Here is an 8,231-nt window from a genome sequence, read left to right as displayed (position 1 = left end):
GATGGCGACCAGACTTAAATACATTGATCGCCATCGCTGCACGCCGGCTGATCGCGTGTGATCGCGTTGGTTTGGTCGAACCTTAAGGAAATTCCAGCCTCATTCCGAAACACACTTCGCACTCGAATGCGCTCCAAAATGTCAAATAAAAAGTTAGTATTTTGTGAGCGAGAATAGACGGAGTTTTAGAAAATTGCATTAAAATTACATTTATTAGTGTTCAAATGTGTTAAAAATAAGTTTTGTGATATTTATTTGAACTAAATTATGCATATTATGGATGACACGAATCTTTTTATTAAAGGCAAATGGATTTCAACTCGAGTAAAGGTAAGCTTATGTAAAGTTATTTTTTTAATACATTGATATTAATTACAGTTTAAAATAGATTTCAAACAATGAATACATGGATCTTCATACAGTACAGTAGCTAGAGTCTGTATTTTATTACATACTTCGTTCTCATTGGAATATATGCACCTTGTCATTTTTGGCTAAAGGCAGTAAACTGTAAAGTAATTAATAAATTTACCAGCAGATAACGATAACGTTTTTACTGTCGCAAAGGTTACCATGCAAGAAAGTGCAATTGGTAGGTAAATTGGGTATCAATTTTGTAATAGTTTTTTTTAGACAATTACATTGGGATAGTTGCATTTAGATAGCTTTGAAAACCAATAGGGTTTGATATAAAGCTAACGAGTTCACAATAGGTACATTCACATACAATTACATAATAAATATTGTTACATTAGCAAGGAAATTTAGTCCTTAAGCTTATATTTAATACAATAAATAACTTATGTCCTTGTGTGATAGAGCAGGTCTTTTTCCTGTTCTTTGATCACCCTTATGTAACCTCACCACTCGAAGAATGTGTCTTCTAATATTATTTCTTTTTTCAGATAACAGATAAAGATCTAAATAAGTCAAATGCGGATCCAACTTAATATGGTGGAATGGTGGTGCTATGCAAGTCTGATTTATTTTTAATCACTGTATCTACCTACCTATAGTAAAAAAACCACTTAAGAGATGTACAAAGGCTGGTGATGAAGTGGTTTTGCTTGGTGAGTCACTACTACTTAGGATGTGAGGCAATTTTAATTTTTGTAATGTGTGATTGATGCTTGTGTTCTTTTTTTAGGTGATTTAGGATAATATGCTCCATGCGCCTGCCTAATGACACCAGTGAGTGGTACCGAAGATAATTCCCCAGAAGCACTCATATTCTGCAAACTATAAATCAAACATTTTACATCTCCATGTATGTACCTAAAAGAATAATAAGTGTGGATATGTACAAACTTTCATTAAAATTTTTGTTTTATCTTAATTATTTTGAATAATAAAATATACCTATGTATAAATGTATTTCGTATTTAAAATAATTATTAAGACTACCTCTAATAATTATCATTACTTTCTGAGGGGCACAGTAATAGAAATATGTAGTAAAGAAATTAAACAAATAAAGCTGTAGTAATATTTTATCTTTAATCCATTTATTAGCTTCTGCTAAAGCTTCCAATCCTTTTCCCAGTTCAGTCAGGGCTTCAGTCAGTGTCTCTTCTCTTTCCGCTTTGCGTTCCACACAATGTCTGCAAGTCCTGTTGTTCTACCACCCTCAGGAATCTCTCAGTAAATGTCGCGTATTCCGATCGCTGTTGAGACGGCGATGGAGTAACAGTACGTGGAGGAGTTGTGGAATGTTATGCTGAAAAAGACAGTATGAAAAATAATGTATTAAGTTTTAATGGCATTTGTGACATAAGTATGTGCATGGCATAACATCCATACAAGATAAAGTTTTCTATATCCGAAACAATCTATATATAATAATTATATATCTGACTGGTCTTTACAATATAAAAAAAAATTAGAACAAAATCATGCATTACTCTTTTAATTTCGATTTCGGTGGGGTTAATGAATCCAACGAGCACACTTAAAAAACCAACATTCGTTGCACATCTTGTGGTTTGCTTTTAAAGAATGTTAAGTGGGTCAACCATGTTGATAAGCGGATACTAACCTTGGCCTTTGTTCATTGTTTGTAATGTTTATACTTAGTGTTTAGCGCACGGCTTGTTCCTCCTACTGAAGCTGCCAACCTCGTTATGTGGTATTTTTATTCTGTTTAATGGCTTCAATGGTGTGTATCTCAAGAAACCCTTTGCTAAGCCAGGGTTTCTTTTTTTTTTTACATAAATTCGAACAGTTTCAACTTGGACTGACGATGGGTGAGAGGATCGTGCCTCATTTGACTGAAACATTTTAAATTAATTAGATTATTACTTAAGTAACTTAAAAATATCGTATAAAACGTTCACAAACACAAATGTATACTTACTTTAAGATAATTTCTCAATCTCTAACATCATTAACATCAAACGTAAACAATCAACAAGTAAATTTGACATTTTGTTTCGTTTGTAAGAGCACAGATTATGTATATGCTATGAATTAGAGATTTTTAGTTTTTAACGTAAAATCTGCCTTAATTTGTTCAGATTATGACATTTAAGTTAAAGAAATAAATAATGACTTCAAGTTTTGTGCCAAAATCCCAATATTTTAAATAAAAAACTTGAATCGAAAAACTCGACTAACATTTTTGTTGCGTATGTCAATCCCTAGGCCGCCTCACTGTTCACTTCTCATCACTCGCGCTGAGAAATGTTTACAGAATGCCGAATCAAGGTCATTTTGTAACTTATGTGAAGGGACTCTGGACATCGTTGGGTGAAGGGAGTTTTTGTTAGAATTTTATAGAATCGACATGCTGCTAACATTTAAATAAATATGACGTTTGCTAACGAATGGTTTTGCTTGTTTATTTTTCTATCCCATGCCCATCAGTGACATTGACCAATTGACAATAGTTTTTTTTTATTTAATAGAAATAATAATGGCAGGTTGAACCAACAAGAAGGTTTTAGTTTATCAATCATAATAATCTTCTTGACAAGATAAATCGTCAAACAACTTTGATCTGAATAATTTTGAACTTTACTGACAAACAGTTAAAGATTATTTTTCTCTAACTCGAGATTATTCTGTAACATAGTTTCAAAAGGTAATATGTGCTCGCGATTCGTTGAAGGAATCAATTTGAAAACTGACGAACCTTTTCATTCTGTGACTGTACATCATACTCCTACCTGTGTTTCGCAAATAAATTATTTGAATTTTGAATTTTGAATGATATTTATTTATATCTCTGAACTGGTAAACAAGCCCAATGTTAATGTATTGGAAACACTCGCCACTCAAAGAGCGCGAGTGGTCGCTGCGGAATTATTGGGGACAGGGGAACAACTCTATGTTTTACTAGACAGGCTGAGGTTACCATAATATCAATAAATATTATATGTATATACTCCTTGAGCTATTGATAGGCATCTGGCATCAGCTCATCATCATTATTTCAGTCACAGGACGTCCACTGCTGAACACAGGCCTCCTCCAATGATTTTCACATCGCCCAATTGGTAAGCGCCTGCATCCAGCGCCTTCCTGCTACCTTTATGAGGTCAACTTAAAAACTTTAGTTTATTGCGGGGACACAAAAGTATGAGCTATGAAGTCTGCAAAAATTGTAGTGAAACAAACTAATACTTGCTCAGTTACCTGATTTACGCCCGTATTCACAAATATTACTATGATGTCTCACAGTGCGCGTGGACGCAACTAACGATTCAATCACAGAGCTCTATTCAACGCTGTGAGTTTGATTTGCTGCTTCACTTAAGCTAGCATCGTTTGTGAATACGGGCGAAAAATTTTATGTAACCGACTGTGACACAATTTTGATTTTAAACGGCAGCCTGTCTATTATTATAACATAAGTCTATGGGAATGGCTGCGCGCTTTTCGGCGAAATTTTCCTTTGCTTTAATATAAATTAATGACATTTCATTTGGTAACATTGAATTTATGTAAGTACATTGATTCAATGTTTTTTATGCAGGTATTTGAACGCAGTCGCGTATGTTATGTGAAATACAGTCTAGGATGTTAATACCTGCCCTGTAAGTGCCTGTTCACTCTCGCCTCGAAAAGGCCCGGATTATAGTGTTCGGGAAAGTCAGCAGCAGGCAACGAATTCCAGTCCCAAGCTATTCGTAGGTATTATAAAAGAGTTAGCGACACGCTTCGTGCTAGATTTTACTAATTTTATATCCTCACAAATGTAAGCAAATGAAAAAAACGTGTATGTTAAATAAAGTACGCTGATGGTTGCCGCTGCCAAAAGATATTTTAGAAACCCGCGAAAAACAAATGACTGTTACGGCAATAAGTCACCGGGGACAGAAACAAATGACTGCGCAATTAATTTTGCACCTTATGAGGTTGATTAAACAAGGTGTTAAATGAACTTGCTACCTTGGGACGAGTGATTAATGGTAGGAAATTAAAAAAAAACATATTGCTCATAGCTAAATATTGAGGTAGGAAAAATGTTGTGATTCAGTATTTTATTTTGAGGAGTAAATATTTTTGAGATTGTATTTATATGTCATTGAAATTTATATTTATTTTTTTATTTTCTATCACTGTCACACAAATAAAAGTCACTGATATGACTAAGAAAGCTTGAAATTCGTCATAGTATTTTTTATACAGTTAATTATTCAAAATATTTCTGTTTCCACGCAGAAATCATTTTTATTGTGGTTTCTGAAATTATAAACGTCATATGAATACATTTTATTTCCCTAAACAAAGTTCAATAACACCGTTAATTTCGAGGCGACCTTCACAACTTTAGTCTTGATTCGTCCATGCATACAAAATCAAAAAAGTTTCAAAAAGTTAACCATAACAGAATAAGGTACAACTCCGTCTAATTTAAATACGAAATTTTTCATTCGCCGAGTCTTGAGCCTGTTTCAAAAGAAATGTTCGTAACTAGGAATTTTCGAGTTAACGTAATGAGAAATATTGTTAACTTCAATTTTTTTGGGTTATTAGCATTCTTTGAGGTTTCTTTTGTGAAGTTCTTTATTTTGTTGCTTAATTTTTCAGTTTTTTCTTCTCTTTAATGTAGTTGTTATTGTTGTTATGTATCCATAATGAATTATTATTTCTTTATTATGCTAAAAGCAGTCTTTCATTTCAATACTTAGTTGAGAATAACTTTTCTTTGAAATTCGATTGTTCTTTTGTTTTTTTTTTAATTAAAAACCTTTTTGAATGTGACCTCTACTAATTAATTAAAATCAATATTGTCACTTTATAAAAATGGAATTTCAAATAAAAATACTTGAAAAAAAATATTTTAAAATACTTTAAAATGCAACAAGTTGAGATCATGTACTTAGGTACCTATAGTTAGTCCAGCATTTTAGACTAAGTATACCAAAAGTTTTATTTGCAAAATTCTATCAAAACTTCATATTCTATCCACAGAGTTTACCTTAGATTACATAACTACAACAACACAATTCATCAAACTTACCAAAACATTGCGGTTGTCTTCGGCTAGCAGTCTGTAACCTCCAGAGCATAATCAATGTTGATTTCTGTCAAATGTTTCTCCGAGATAACAAGTTGGGTCTGCGGGGATAAAACTTGGTGTTAAGGTCGTAGCACACTTATTAACCTGGAAAAGGATCGTATCCGTATCAACTCGAGGCCGTCTTTGTATAAAACTCTATACTGTCATGCATGCTTATCCGAACCGTATAGTCCAAGGATTTTGAAACGTCAAGTGGCAAGAATCAAAACCTTTCAACCCAGTATTGAGAGTAGCGATCTCCTGTGTCATAATAATATAATTATGGTTGTCCAACGGGGAAATACCACCATTTGGCTAGCTACCACCATCTTACCAAAGTCTGTCGCCATAACAACAATGTTAACAGCATTGTTGTGTTCCGGCAGTTAGAGGTAAGATAGCCAGTTCCTCCGTGGTTGAGGATTCCGGTTGAAGCTCGCTTCCACCTTCAGCCTGATCGTCACTTACCATCAGGTGAAATACAGGCCAAGAGCTTCCTCGTTGTGGATAAAAAAAAATCAGAACTAATAATCCAGTATTGATAGTAGTGCCTTCCTCCTGATAATGTCATAGCTCGGATGGCTTGTCTTCTAAAGCCCGGTCTGTGAGCACATAGAATTTTGTCCAATGACCCCTAGCCACCCATCCTTATCGCTCGCGCGTAATTATATTGCTGTCGCGATTGTCGCAGTGAGTGTGTGAGCGCGATAGCAACATAATTACGCGCGAGCGATGAGGATGGGTAGCTTGGGGTCATTGGACAAAATTCTACGTGTTCACAGACCAGACTATATACGTAAACGCCTGGCCTCGCGGTTCAGAATGCACGAAAGGCGATACGGTATGATCCCTTTCCGAGTTGATAAGTCTGCTATGCGTCGCAGTGACTCGGTTTGGGTTTGTTTGGCAATAATGGGAAGGGACTGGCACGAGAACAGATGCAAAGTTACATGGGAATATTGACACTAAATGTATAGTTTTACTTTTAGTGGTAACATTCCTGTGCTGTGACAAAGATACCTACCACAATATTAGTTATGTTTTAATACTAGAATGAGTATAATTAAAATTAAGCTATTAAGGGTGGATTCGACCAAACAAGAGTAAAATTAAATATTAATCTCAGAATAAATCGTCAGTTTTGACATAATATTATCCTTTACTGAGACTGTCAATGTGCCAGTTATAGTAGGTATGTCACTCTCATGTCCCTTGATAATTAAGTAGGTATACCTACGGAAGACTGGTGCTTGAGGGCAGTCTAGCTGAAGGCAAAGCCAATACAGGTTGTCAAAATCTGTGGTTTGAATTTGTCACACTCAATTACCTGTTTTTATGGGACCATAAGAACTATTTTTTTCACCACAAATCATTTTTAAAGTCAAATAAATGCGTTAAACTAGCGAAATTTTTTATGTGCCCGGAGCCTATGGCATTTAAAATGTACTTAGTACCTTTTTAGTAGTCCAGTCAATGAATGCCTTAACGACGGTGTAGAGAGAAATCCGTGGAACACAATTTCTGACCTCGGGACTTTATTTAGCCTAGTTAGGTGGTGAACATAGCAAAAGTCCCCGCCCTTAGCCCTTGAGCCGGCGGGGAGAGGGGGGTTTAAAGGTATCACTTTTCGGTTTTTCGCTTAATCCTCGGAAACTATGCGTCCTAGTGACATGACTACTATGAACCAAAAAAAGCTTATTTAATTTGCTACAGGTGAGACCGTCAAGTTTTTCTATATCTTGTATAGTTTTTACGGAATCTGCTCTAGAAGGTCTGTAAAATTGGAAATTTTATTGTTGTCTTACATGTTCCTTTCAGGAGAAAATCGGCTAAATCAACATTGAGCAAATACTATAGACATGCGGGAGCATGTTAAGCCTAGTTCCAGGGAGGGGACTGCACCGTGCGTATATTTAGACGAACCAATTAGAGCCACTTTTGACTCCTCATCATTAAAAAACTACTGTGCATTAACACTTCAAATTTGGCTCATGTATTGAGACTTGCAAGATATACATCAGCTTCAAATTTCATAAATATACCTCAAACGGTTATTTAGGTATTGACGTTCAAAAATCGACATTTAGAACACTAAAATCTATCTATCACATGTGAAATGTTAAAATTTACTGGTTTTTTATTTGTGCCTTTGTATTTACATAACTACCTTTCTGGATGCCAAATTTGAACCTTCGAGGTCATCGGGAAGTGGTTAGAATTTGGTCTATAGGTCAGACATGTAAATTTTTGGACGTCAATACCTACAGAACCGTTTGAGGCATATTTATGAAATTTGAAACTGATGTATATCTTGCAAGTCTCAACACATGAACCAAATTTGAAGTGTTAATGCACAGTAGTTTTTGAGTGATGCGGAGTCAAAAGTGGCTCAAAGTAGTTCGTCTAAATATACGCACGGTGCAGTCCCCTCCCTGAAACTAGGCTTAACATGCTCCCGCATGTCTAGAATGATTGCTCAATGTTGATTTAGTCGATTTTCTCCTGACGGGAACATGTAAGATAAAAATAAAATTTCCAATATTACAGACTTTCTAGAGCAGATGCCGCGAAAACTATACAATTTATAGAAAAACTTGTCTATCTCACCTGTAGCAAATTGAATATGCTTTTTTTGGTTGAAAGTAGTCATGTCACTTGGACGCATAGTTTCCGAGGATTAAGCGAAAAACCGAAAAGTGGCACCTTTAAACCCCCCTCTCCCCGCCGG

The 8,231-nt window shown here is 35.2% G+C and overlaps 1 long non-coding RNA gene across 1 annotated transcript; it reads right to left on the bottom strand.

Moving 5' to 3' along the window:
* Nucleotides 1-1,477: 1,477 nt before the first annotated feature.
* LOC135083702 (uncharacterized) lies at nt 1,478-2,427 on the bottom strand. The gene is made up of 3 exons (XR_010259684.1): nt 2,354-2,427; nt 2,036-2,267; nt 1,478-1,717 (listed from the first exon to the last, which is right to left on the bottom strand). It is a non-coding gene; the product is annotated as an uncharacterized LOC135083702 (long non-coding RNA).
* Nucleotides 2,428-8,231: the final 5,804 nt, after the last annotated feature.

The sequence above is a fragment of the Ostrinia nubilalis genome, chromosome 24, assembly GCF_963855985.1.
Source record: "Ostrinia nubilalis chromosome 24, ilOstNubi1.1, whole genome shotgun sequence".
NCBI classification, from domain to species: Eukaryota; Metazoa; Arthropoda; class Insecta; order Lepidoptera; family Crambidae; genus Ostrinia; species Ostrinia nubilalis.
The sequence above is the reverse complement of the archived record's forward strand: the minus strand, read 5'-3'. Positions and strand labels throughout refer to the sequence as shown.